This window comes from Paramormyrops kingsleyae, chromosome 1 (assembly GCF_048594095.1).
Source record: "Paramormyrops kingsleyae isolate MSU_618 chromosome 1, PKINGS_0.4, whole genome shotgun sequence".
NCBI classification, from domain to species: Eukaryota; Metazoa; Chordata; class Actinopteri; order Osteoglossiformes; family Mormyridae; genus Paramormyrops; species Paramormyrops kingsleyae.
Window position 1 is genome coordinate 35,346,814 of NC_132797.1, and position 12,791 is coordinate 35,359,604.

Consider the following 12,791-nt stretch of genomic DNA (forward strand, 5'->3'; position numbering starts at 1 on the left):
GTACCGCCCCCTGACTGCAGCTCAGAGCCAATCAGAGGGCACTGGAGGTCAGAATACAGTGTTCAAAGGGGTACCGCCCCCTGACTGCAGCTCAGAGCCAATCAGAGGGCACTGGTGATAAAACTTCACATGAAGCTTCTGATCTCGGCGCGATGAAGAGAGCTACATTCTTTGTTTTACTACCAATTGTAATTTAAAACACCCTGTGGGTTTGGTGGTTATTCTAACACTACATTGTTATATTCAGTCATTATTCACTAAAGGCTGAAAAACAAGGTTAAGGGAACAAATCCTCAGGAGGCGTTGCTAAAGAATAGCATGAGCGGACAAAAAAAGCACAAGCGGACAAAAAAAGGAAATGTTTGACTGTTGACAGGTGTAACTTTTTCGTAACTACTTTGAAAAACCCAGGCAATGAAGAAATGTACAGGCAAAATGTGAACTTAAGGTTTCTTTGGGCAATAACTGATAAAATTGACATTTGATGGCACATGAAGGAATATACTACACAGTCAGGGTGTTCCTGCATTTCATGCTGAGAGCCGCCTCCCCCCTGCAGTGTCCCATGACATCATCCTCCTCCACCACTTCTGAGCCAAGAACCCAAGGTTCTGATGTCATGCTAGAGTTTACCATGCATTTACTGAGCTGACGCAACAGCTGAGGATTTCACCACTAATCAAAGGGTGCGAGACCTTAAGTAGGTCTGAAGGGATCTGGTGAACTGAACGTCTCAGGGAAACTTAAGTGCTAAAGAGCAATTATACGGAGTTAGCACCATGCCACCAGGTCACCTTAAATGCTCAGCTTCTGCTCAGACCTGGTCTTCTAAAGTCTTATGGGTTCTCATCTGGGACAAGTCCACTGGAGCTCAGCCAAATTTTAGAGGGGCATCAGCAATAAGCTAAGCTAACATGCAGAAGATTTCTCAGCCTTGCTGGACCAAGTAATCACCCAGAATTAATGAGCAGAATGAGTTTGAGGCTACACAGCGTGACCGAAAACACATTTAAGAGTCAGCCATCTGGTTGGGCCACAGGGCAGCCCAGTAGTGCGAGTGATCGAGACTCGGAGGTCCTGTTCACCGTGAGTCCTGCGGGGGGTCAGAGGCGGAGCTGGGACGGCAAGGGGGGGACACATGGAAAGGGAGACAGAGATGGAGGCCACTGCAAATGTGACAGTGACAACCAGCCCCCCAGTCCCACCTCAGGGGGCATACAGACCAGAAGAGCCCATCGGAAGGACCAGAAGAAGGTCCTGCAGCCCACTGGTCACATGGTCACATAGCTGAGCACCTTTAACTAAAAAGAACCAACTACCACTTAACTGGAACATATTAAGATCAACAGGGGGAAAAAAAACACACACATTACTCCCACCTACTTAGTAATGAAATAATGGATGAACAAATGAGGAGAGAATGAATGTCACTGTCATTCTTTTGTGAACCTGCAGGCTAAGCAAGTATATTCCTACACTAAACATGCGTCACACCAAAGCCACATTAGCTTATGTACATTTTGTAGCTTCAATGACTCCGGTGATCTGGAAAGGCATGCGGACAAATGAACAAGATCTCAGAGGGTCAAAGGACCCAACTCTCAAAGCCTTCACATTCTGTATCGAATTCTGATTATCCTTTTTACCTAATTTCATCACTACAGAAAATCTGAGACACATACTCTTGCTATTTACATCAGGGGCTACAGGAAGTAAATGCCTGATTGGTAGATGACTCATGCAAGGGCATTTGCACATGGCCTTTAACTCCACTGGGGGTAATCACTCATTCCTTTACATAACAGCATGCTGCATAATAATATGGCAATGTTTTGGTCTCGCAACATGTATTGATCAAGTCTGAGCAAGGGCTACACTCAGTAAAAATAACTGTAAACGCAATGCAGAATCCAGACAAGATAGATATGGAAAAAAAACACAGAAAAATGTGAACAGAGAATCAATAGGAACAATCAGCTGATGTAGGGTGGAGAAAAGTGTTACTATTGATCTGCTGGAGGCTTTTAAAAGGTTTGAACCAGCTGCTGCCCTGGGAGGCTGTGAGGGCACAGGGCCCGTGTTCCTCCGCACCTTAACCAAGATTTACCCAGGTCTCACTGCGGGAGGATGACATCTTTCACAGTAAAGTTACAAAGGTCTGAGACAGGGCAGGCGAATACAACAAACTTTCCCACCTTTCCCACTCTCACAAACTTTGGCTCTAATCAAATATCAGCACCGCAGTAGTCTGTATCATTTTTAACTATTGCCTGTGTGTGTCTGTGGGGGGGGGGGGTCAGGGTTTAGATTTTATGAGACTACTGTCAATTGCCTGTGCAGATCCGACACTGTCAGGTCAGGGTAGATGCCCTCTGAAACATATGGTAGGGATTAGGCCACACGCAACGGCAGGAATGTTCCCACGGTGACGAGCAGCTCGACTGACCCCCCAGTTCTGCCTATGGAAGGGGGCTATTCACCCTCTGTCAGCCCATTCTGTACTAGGGCTGCACGGTAAACCAGTGCCGAAAAAAATTGCGCTACTAGAGTTTTGAAAACAGTACAATAGCAGCATTTTGAGAAAAAAAATGGATACTTCTATGAGAATGGATATTTGATCTGGCTAAAAAGAATCTGTCTCTTTAATCTCAACACTGACAGTGACATTGCGTGTGTGACGTTGTGGGAAACAACGGAGCGACGGCAGAGAGAGCGGCAGAGAGAGCGGCAGAGAGAGCGGTGTACTTTTTCCACTTTGTTCAAAGGAATGACTTGAAGAGATGGCAACAGCTTCAGCAACACCTGAAGTCATTGACAAAGAGGGGCCCGAAGATGCTGTACAGTGTTTCCCCTTGGTTTACGGGGGGCTGACGGACACCAACAGGATTCATGGTGCTTATGTGTTTCTTTTAATGACAGGAATCAAAATAACGCAGATATTATCATCTGCTTTTCGGGTGGTTGACGCGACATATTTTCCGACGCGTGCTCTCTGTCGGCTGGTGGGAGTGTGTGCGCACATGTCTGTGCACGAATCGGGGCAGAACTCCGCCATGCGCGATACAGAGAGCAGAGGAGAATTGTAAAGACACAACTGTGTAGAAAGGAAAATGACAAGCTGTTGTGTAAATATAATAAATAACATAAGGCGATTTAGTTTGTTTAATAAAAGGACAATGTATTGACCTGTTCTACAGGAAAGGTAACCTTAAAATGAGTTCTGCTGTGATCTGGCGCTATATAGAAAATAAAATTAATTTGACCTTCAAAGGGGGGGCAGGAGGTGCTGTTGGGGGAGGGGGCGCCCCCCTAATATAACGGTAGGGGAAACACTGCACTGTATGGACAAAAGTATTAGGACACCAGGCCATTGCACTGGCAGGAACTTTTATGACATCCCATTCTAAATCCATAGGCAACAATATGGAGTTGGTCACCCCTATGTCACTCTTCTGGGAAGGCTTTACACAAGTTTATGGCGTGTGGTTAGGGGATTTTTGCCCATTCATCCACAAGAGCATTTGTAAGGTCAGGCACTGATGTTAGACGGGAAGGCCTGGCTCACAATCTCTGTTGTAGTTCATCCCAAAGTTTTCGATGGGGATGAGGTCAGGGCTCTGAACGGGCCAGTCAAGTTCTTCCACACCAAACTCACCCAACTAAATGTCTCTGAAGACAGTTTTGTGCACTAGAGCACAGTCATGCTGGAACAGAAAAGGGCCTTCCCAAATCTGTTCCATCAAAGTTGGAAGCATAGAATTGTCCAATATGTCTTGGTATGCTGAAGCATTAAGAGTTCCCTTCACTGGAACTTAGGGCCCTAACCCAACCCCTGAAAAACACCCCCATACTATTATCCCTCCTCCACCAAACTTTACAGTTGGCACAATGCACTCAGGCTGGTAACATTCTCCTGGCATCTGCCAAACCCAGACTCGTCCATCAGACTGCCAGACAGAGAAGTGTGATCCGTCACTCCACAAAATTTCCTCTACTCCAGAGTGCAGTGGCGGCGTGCTTTACACCCCTCCATCTGAAGCTCACCATTGCATTTGGTCATGTGAGACTATTGGTAGCCCATTCCATGAGACTCTAGCAAGGAAGAAGTTTCACAAACTGACTTACTGCAAAGGTGGCATCCTATGACAATACGATGCTGCAAATCATAGCTCTTCAGAACAACCCATTCTTTCACAAATGTTTGTAAACCTGACTGCATGGCTAGGTGATTGATTTTATACACCTGTGGCAATGAGTCTGAACTTTTCCCCCCCAAACTACATCACTGACTCAGAAACCCAGGCTGGAACGCTGATTATCTTTAATGGAAAAACAAAGAAGCCCTGTCCTCATATGACCTCATTTCGAGAGAATCAGGCAAAATAGGACAAAGTGAAAATATGACAGATTATGCCTAACGAAGGGGGTTCATGTGTCGCTGCCTGGGGTTCCAGCCCGAGTCACAGTATCCTTCAGCCTGGACTAGTGCAGTTCTCTCAGGGAGCAGGAACTAGACCCAAGTTAGTGCCAAAGAGGAGATCTGCCAATGAATACCTAACTTTTACAGCCGACTGGGTTACCTAGAACAAATGATCCGTGAGAGTGGTAGTGTGTGAGCCATGAGTGATTGGAAATTTAAGTTTATTTATACAACCTGTCACAGAATTTCATTCATTGCAAGATCTATTTTTGAAATTTCAGACTAAACCCTTATAATGTCAAGGTGAGACGTGCTGTCAGAGAGGGTCACCGCAATGCAAAAGCTGACCTAATGAGGTGTTTCACTAACAGCTGTATCAGCAAGACCTGCAGGAGCTGAGAGGAGACCTCACACGCTCTGCAGAGACCCGCCCTTCTTTTTCACATTTATATTGCTGTTGTTCTGTGACGTTTTGGTACTTAGGAGCAGGAGAGAAGACTGGATGGTCATATACACAGATAGAACAGGAAATATCAGAATCAAAGGCTCTGGAAGAGGAGGACGACTTAAACCGGCACCCATCACATCCCATAATATGCTGCAAAGACCACCAGCTCACTAACCTCTAACAACTGTACTTCTCAGGCCCGAGAATTACAGTTTAATCTTTAAAGGAGACTGTACACATAAACCTTCCCTGAAGACCGAAACTACATTGAAAGGCCCCGGCAGTTTGTTTAATGATGACATACATTTTTAAACAGTGAAAGCAATGTCACCACAGTGCATTTAATACACAGAAGCAAGTCTCCCGAGTTTAACCGTGTATTCAAGCCCCACAAAGCATTATTGCTCTGCAATACAATGAAAACGACACCGACACCATAGACACAACATAAACCAGGGGATATTGAGCTCAGCCTACAGGCATATACCATCTACCTTGTTTAGACAGTCTCTCCAACTTGAACCAATTGTTTAATATTCCCCTAGGGAGATGAACGCACCACTGCCATGATCTCTGCGGCATCAGTAAGACGGTGAAACAATCACTCCCATAACCCTCTACGCCCGTCAGCAGCACAAGCAATGGACAAGAAATGTGCCTCTTGGGAAGGAAGAAAAAAATGCCCAATAACGGCTGGGAAATTTGACTTTAAGATGTCAGTTGCCACGATACATTATTCTAAGGGATGCTTCTGATCAAAGGTATCCTTTTACTACTGGACATCAAGGTCTCCCAAGCAGCCCGTGTTTCCACTTTCTGCCAATTACAGCAGATCAGATGCAGATATGGATTTCAGGGCAGAACATGTGTGCCAGCCAGCCATCTAACCAATCAACTACAGGAACATTTCATTTCTCTCTTGACCATATGATACACCCACGACAAAGGGGATTGCTGTAATGACAACCCAAAGGAAGCCACCCTCTTTATATTTCTATACATCTATATGCACCTGTAATAATCCTGATGCTTCCCTGGTCAAATGGAGGGCAAAACTGTAACCTGTCAAAGCAAAGTACACATTCAGTTCAAAGGTGAAATGCCCCAATGCAGCAACACACAAGGAACATCCACTAGAAGAAAACCTTTTTTCTGTCATTCATTCATTCATCCAAATTTGTGTCACACACATATTATCAAATAGTGTTTCCTCTTAATTCTGCTAGTAAGGCCTGGAACCTTGAGCTGGTATTATGCATGTCAATTGCCCGTTTCAAAAATGTGTGTCAAGATGGACAACGACTCCTCTACTATATACCAAATTTACCTATGGGTACAAATACAGTGACCTGAACCGGAACCTGAACCTAGCCTCCCTTTTTTCAGCTGTTCGGGTCGATACTAGCAGGTGTCGAAGGAAGGAAAGTCTGCTAAAGTCAATACAAGCTGTCATTGATGAGCTTAATCTGCTGTAGAGCTTAGATGGATCACTGTGACGGGTCACTATGTTCTCCCACATATCTGGTAGGTCAGTTGGCTGTTAGGTTACACCTTACGTTCGACATGATGTTACAAATTATGATTGCATTTACACATTTGTATTTGGATTGTGGAAATATTTTTGTCACACTCATAAAATAAGATAAAATCCCTGTAATCCAGTGCAGTGATATACCATTTCCCTTTGCAATTCACCCTCACAGACACTTGCAACAAACCTAAATAATTCCTTGCAGACTGTGTACTGAATTTCCTGTTAAGTGTATGATCTTACTACTGTATTTCAGATATACTGTGTTCGCTGTACAAACCACCAGTTCAATAGAGTTTCTCTCCCCACTAAAATAGTGATTTGTCTTAATTCTGCTACCATCCCTCTTTCAGTCTCTGGCTTCAGCCATTTCTCACAACACACAGGAGACAAAGCCAGGAGATCAAGGTCCAGACTCCAAGGTCCCAGACTGCAACACGGGCGACTTGGCTGGCACCACCACAAAAGATGAACCACCAACTTCTAACTGAATGATAAGTCAGAAATGGGCAGGAAGGCAGCCAAAGTAGACAACGTGCATTGGTGCTCTTGGTGGTGTGGTGTAGTGTGGACTGCAGTGCTGGACAGCTAGGCCAGAAGCCTGGGGTTATGACCTTTCAAGGCCAGTGCTTCTGTAAGACATCAGACATCCGAGTCCCTTCCCAAGTAGGGCTGGGCATCGTTTAAAATGTTTCAATACCGGCACCAGAACGATACCTTGATTTCGATACAGTTTCCCAAACAATACTATTTTCTATACCAATATGTTTTTAAAACAATTTCAACAACAAGGAGAATACATTAAATATTAAAAATACAATACGAATATTTTATTTGAATAAGTCATTTTTTTAAATTATTGGTTAGGTACTGGGGGGAATTGATCGCAATCACACAGCCTTATATTTATATTTTACCAGGGTCGAGTTTCATCAAAAGTCTGGGCTAAGATTACATCTGTTAGCCTGCTCTGTCACTTCCACCTTGTCTGAACTCCATCTGTGGGCACATCCATGTAATAACATGCTTGAAACAGATGCTATTTTCTGATTGGCTGGTAGGTGGTTATTTAACTCGGAACAGCTATGAACTCAGCGGAAAACTGCACTCTGCACGCCTGCACATCGTCCATTAATTCTATATAGTGGGACACCTCAATGGGCGTTATCCCTTACTCCCCAGCATGAGAAACATAAGGTGTGGTGTGTGAGCCTGTGAACTGGTTGAAATGCATGTCTTAATGCCTGAGACTTGACATTGACATTGATATGACCAACGACATGTTTATATGTCATAAATAAATCTGGCCAGGAGATCGATCTTTCATCTTCCACAGAATAAAAAAAACAATGTAACGTTATCCCGCTAATAAGCGCTGGCAAATTTCACCGCCGGCACCGACTGGAGACACAGGCAAAAGGTATTCAATCAAGGTACAAAAATAATTCCATCTACTGTCTGTTTTTCTGCACTTCCGTGTAACTTCCATGTTAGATTTTTAAATTTTATAACTATCTCCAAAAATGGTCGCAAACTGCAACTAAATGGTCGTAGCCTGGAACGCTGCGGAGCCACACTTTTGATTTCTTAGTCATTTTTTACACGACGTGACGAACAAAAACAACACACATGCAAACCAGTTCACAAATTTGCCTCTGGGCATATGTTTTTCCTCCGGCCTATATGGCATGTTCTTGAAACATTATGCTAGACAGCTAATCGCCAGTGACTTTAGATTTTTACACGTCATGCTTATTACCTCGCATATGCTGAGATTTACTATTTGGGTATTGGAAATTTTCGATATTCAATAGGATTGGACCATTTTGGTTGGTACCACAAAAGTACCAAAGTTTGGTACCCAGGCCAATTACCGAGACAGACCAACAAGTGATGCAGAAACAGCAGAAAGAGATGGTAACTGTGGGGTCAGCCAGGCCAGCCTCCATGCCCAAACTCCAGATACAAACTCCAGCTGGAATTTCAACAAAAAAATCCCCTTCAGGGAGAATGACGACCTTTCAACTTTGCTGTTCAAGGGGAGATAAAAGATGAAACATGGGGTGACTGTGGCAGTGAGATGAGAGAGAGCTGCACAGCAACTAACTTCATATAGGCCTGCCATTGTTTTCCATAGCATAGCGCAGTGTTTCCCAACCCGGTCCTTGGGGACCTCCCAGACAGTCCATGTTTTTGCTCCCTCCCAGCTCTCGAGTCTGCTGAGGCAGGAATATAGTAAAGTTGATAGGAGGCTTGGGCCAAACATTATACTGCAGATATTTTGTATTTTGACCATACATGCTATAGTTGTGCTTTACATAGTAAAGTTGTCCCACATGGTACATTTTGCTATCATTTCAAAATACCGCTTGACCCTACTTGGTGGCTTACTTGAAGTCTCTACATAAGTCAATCCCATCTATGCTGTGAGTAGTATGTCCAGTCACGTAATCCATTGACCACCAAACTAGGGTAGGAGTGCAGCAAACCCTCAGCAGACCTGCCAGATGATAAAACTAACCAGATAACATATTTATCCAGCATCTTCATGAATGGTGGTACCTCATCCAGTCTTCAGGAGTCTAGATCAGCAATTCCCAATCCGGTCCTCAGGTACCCAGAGTCAGTCCATATTTCTGCTCCCTCTGAGCTCCCTGCCAGACAGTCCACATTTTTACTCCAAATGCCTGGACTGTCTGTGGGTCCCTGAGGACCGGATTGGGAAACACTGGTCTAGATAACTAGCACACAAGCCTCAATCACGCAGCCGACTCCAGTGCACGACTTCAAGCCCAGCAGCCCAGCTCCAGTTTCACAACCACTGCTGGCTTTCGTTCACACTAAAGAAGATAACTGACGTTTCTTTTTATGAGGCACACAGTTGGGTAACAAGACACCAGTAAGGCACCACTCTGGTAGCACAGGCTGGAGAACAACTGGTGCTCAGCTAGTAAGGTCTCCATAAAATGACCTGAACCTGATCCACAGGACAGAGAGCAACAAGCTCTCCCAAGGAATTCATCATTTTTTTAATCCCTAATCATAGCAGCAGCTGAGAGGTTCATCCAGTGACCCCAGCCCTATGTTCACAGAGTTGTTTCCATGTTTATCCAAATGTATAGCAGTTTCCTTTTGCAATCCAAAGATACATAATATGTAATAAATCACGACTCTACATAGCTCTTTATGAGTGACTGTGTGTGTGGGTGTTGAGGCAATAAGTTGCTCTTTAACCTATGATCATCGCAGATCAAAGGGAAACTATCAGGCTTGTGGTTAAGCAGTTACTAGAAATGAATGGAAGGACATAACAGCCTGGCATTCTAAAAGCAGAAAACAACATAGTCCTGCCTTCCAAATGAGCCCCACTTGTGGCCAGCAAGCACCTTTGGGCATTGTTTTTGTGGTGCATGGAATCAATCCCCTCCATTCATCAAAGCCCTGTGGGCCACTGGCTCCTGGTTAAAGTATTTCTTTAATGACATCACCTACATAAAGGAAAAAACCAAAAAAAAAACAGACTTAATTTCTATGCTTAAAATGGGGCTCGCTAAGAATGCTCTCCCTGTGTGAAGATGGAGCCCTGGAGCATTGCAAACAGTGAGGATGTGAACCGTCTCATCTCAGCGCGACCAGTAGCCCCCAGCAGCTCGATAAATCAGCCTGGCCGTGCTAGGAAGGGAATTCAGCCGGGACACCTTGGCTGTCCATTATTAGATACTGGCCACCAGTGGTAGGAGGCACACAGTTCTTCTTGTTGGCATCACGCCTACCCACACGGTGCCAGCTAACCGGCAATGTGATAGGAGGGTGAGGCGGGCAGAAGGCAAAGAGAAGGGGAGCCGCTTTTAGCTGCTCTCTACTTCCTGGCTGCTGCAAACAGCACAGGAGCACTCATGGATAAACCCACAACACACACACACAAATTACCACCACATCTACATAAATACACGTCTTCCTGAAGCATGGAGGAGCAATATTCAGCTCTGTGGCCGAGCTATCAAATATAGTGAGGACAGACTATGCCGTTAATCTCCAAAGTGTCTTGCTAACAAACACCACCAACACCGTCCATAACACCCAGAGCCTTTGTCTGTCTCCAATGTATATAATGCCTATCCAGCATCATTTCTTTCAAACCCCAAGACAACTAATCGGAAAATCATCCATTTGGCATCTAAAAGTTACATGTTTATTCTCCAGTACAGCACATTAAACAAATAAAATTTCATTTATTAAGACAGGTTCCTACCTCCTATCATAACCAGCTTTGACTCTTTGGTGAATAAACAATGAAATTCGGAGCCTGACTAACATAACCAATGAGGGACTATACAAACACCACCAATATTTCAACTATGCCTGCAAACCTCATTACCCTCATAACAATAAGAGGTTACGGTAAAGTTTTTTACTACAAATTTTCAAGTCCTTTGATGCTTTAATTGGATTTTTACTCAACCTGTTGCTCTTTAGCTAGATGTTTCAGCTGTGCAAGTCAATGATCTTTTACACTCTGAAACAGGAACCCAATACAAAATTAGAGCATTATACAGGTGCCACTCAAGTACCCAGACATCACACAGTTCCCTTGTGGCCAGCACTATTATGGAGACACGGCTGTCACTAATTTGGGAGACGCTTCTGACAGCTGCATTTAGATAACTGCATACTTAATGTTTGTTGATCAGCAGGGATTCAACTTTTTGGTGTGTCCTTACTTACCCATGGACGGGCAATACAGTTATAATGGACGATGTACACCCCCACAACACCCCTAAAATGGAGAAGCCCTTTCTATTAAAACAAACCACATACAGTACTTAATATCACTCGTTATAAATTTGCATCACATTACAGTTGGTGATTACAACAGCGATAGCTGTGATCAAATACGCCACTAGTAACAATTAGTTACCGCCCAAGTTAATGTCGTTCCATGGTCAGATGACAGACAAAAGCCTACAGCATGTTCGCGATGCGTTTCCAGGGCCTCCTGCCACAGAAGAGTCGAAATGCACCTCAGTATAAATCCCACGCAGCTGATATACCTCTACACCTCAGCTACACAAAAACAGTGATGCGATAAGAAAGGCTACAGAGGCCGATCATCCCTGATCTGATGCGATCCCACATGCACACCAGCGTCACCTGGGCTCCGCCCTGAGACCTGCCTGCTACCGTTGTTCGCCTTAACATGCAAATACCGCATATAGAGAAGACTTATTCTTTAAGATCACCATAAGGTATCTGCTTTTTCACCGGGTTAAAATCTTATAACAATTTCATTTAAAAAAGATATATAAAGGAGAGATAAGGAACACGCCCATACTCTCAAAAATGGCTATTTCTGATACTGCCCATTTTCCCATGCACATTTCCATAATTTAAAAAAGGACCTGCAGGAACATAACTATCATACGCTATACTGCTTAATAAGTGGTCCGTTATTTCATACCGAGTAGTTTTTACAGGCCTCCAAACATCCGCGGCGTTTTCCTGTGTCTGTCCCTACGGCGCACACCCCGCATATCCCATGGAAAGGACACACCGTAATTCACCAAAGCTCATATCGTCGTTTTACTAACCAGCAACACTCCCCATCAGCCTACTGGCACCAGCATGTCTGTCACTTCACATATAATTGCAAAAATCGCACGGTGCTGCGGTTATAAACCGGGCACTTGCGAGCTTGCCGTGATGAACATGGACAGACATCTCCGGCTTACATGCGACCACACCAAAGGTTTTCGCTCCTGTTTCAATATAACGTCCAAAACCTAAAACGATTTTTTGAAAACCACAGCGCATCCAGCGTCCTATAGTAACTAAACTCATAAAACACCTTTCTGTATAAGCCACAATAATCATTTTAAATAAATGATGCATCGATTCAAAAAAAAATATATATATAAATATCAATTTGCTACTCACTGTAAGAAAATCACTGAGGCTTTATTTATTGGGGACGTTTTTTCCTTTCCTGATATCTGATTTCAAAAAGCTTTAACAGGAAAAATTAATGCTGAAGAAAGTCCAGTTGTACCGGCGATCACATAAGCGCACAGTCGTTGCGGCGGCGAGCCTTTGTGACTCCGCACGCCGCGCGCTGAGACTCTGCTTCTCGATCCCAGCACTGTTACCACGGGCAGGGATTTCAGCCTTTTTCCCTTCGTCCCGCTTCCTGTCCGGCCCAGAAATCTGGCTCGACTAATCAGCGGAGCTAATGAGAATGACGAGGCCGCCGTACACTGTGATGAAAGGACGCCGGGGTCCCAGCGGCAGCAGGAATGCTGCCATTAAGCTAATGGACATTGTTTTGTTAAATCTAAAATATATGTTTAATTTCTGTTTTCGAACCTTTACCTTTATACATATCGAGATTTGAAATC

At 44.2% G+C, this 12,791-nt stretch overlaps 1 protein-coding gene across 3 annotated transcripts in view; it reads right to left on the bottom strand.

Annotated features, from left to right (window-relative positions):
• The window catches only part of raph1a (Ras association (RalGDS/AF-6) and pleckstrin homology domains 1a), a 54,053-nt gene extending 41,481 nt beyond the window's left edge, over positions 1-12,572 (bottom strand). For 2 of the 3 annotated variants that reach the window (XM_023805884.2, XM_023805885.2), the window contains exon 1: positions 12,334-12,567. The gene's annotated coding sequence lies outside the window, so the exon portion shown is untranslated. Of the gene's footprint in view, positions 1-12,333 lie in introns of all 3 variants that reach the window. The other variant, XM_072714766.1, reaches the window with a different exon arrangement.
• Positions 12,573-12,791: the final 219 nt, after the last annotated feature.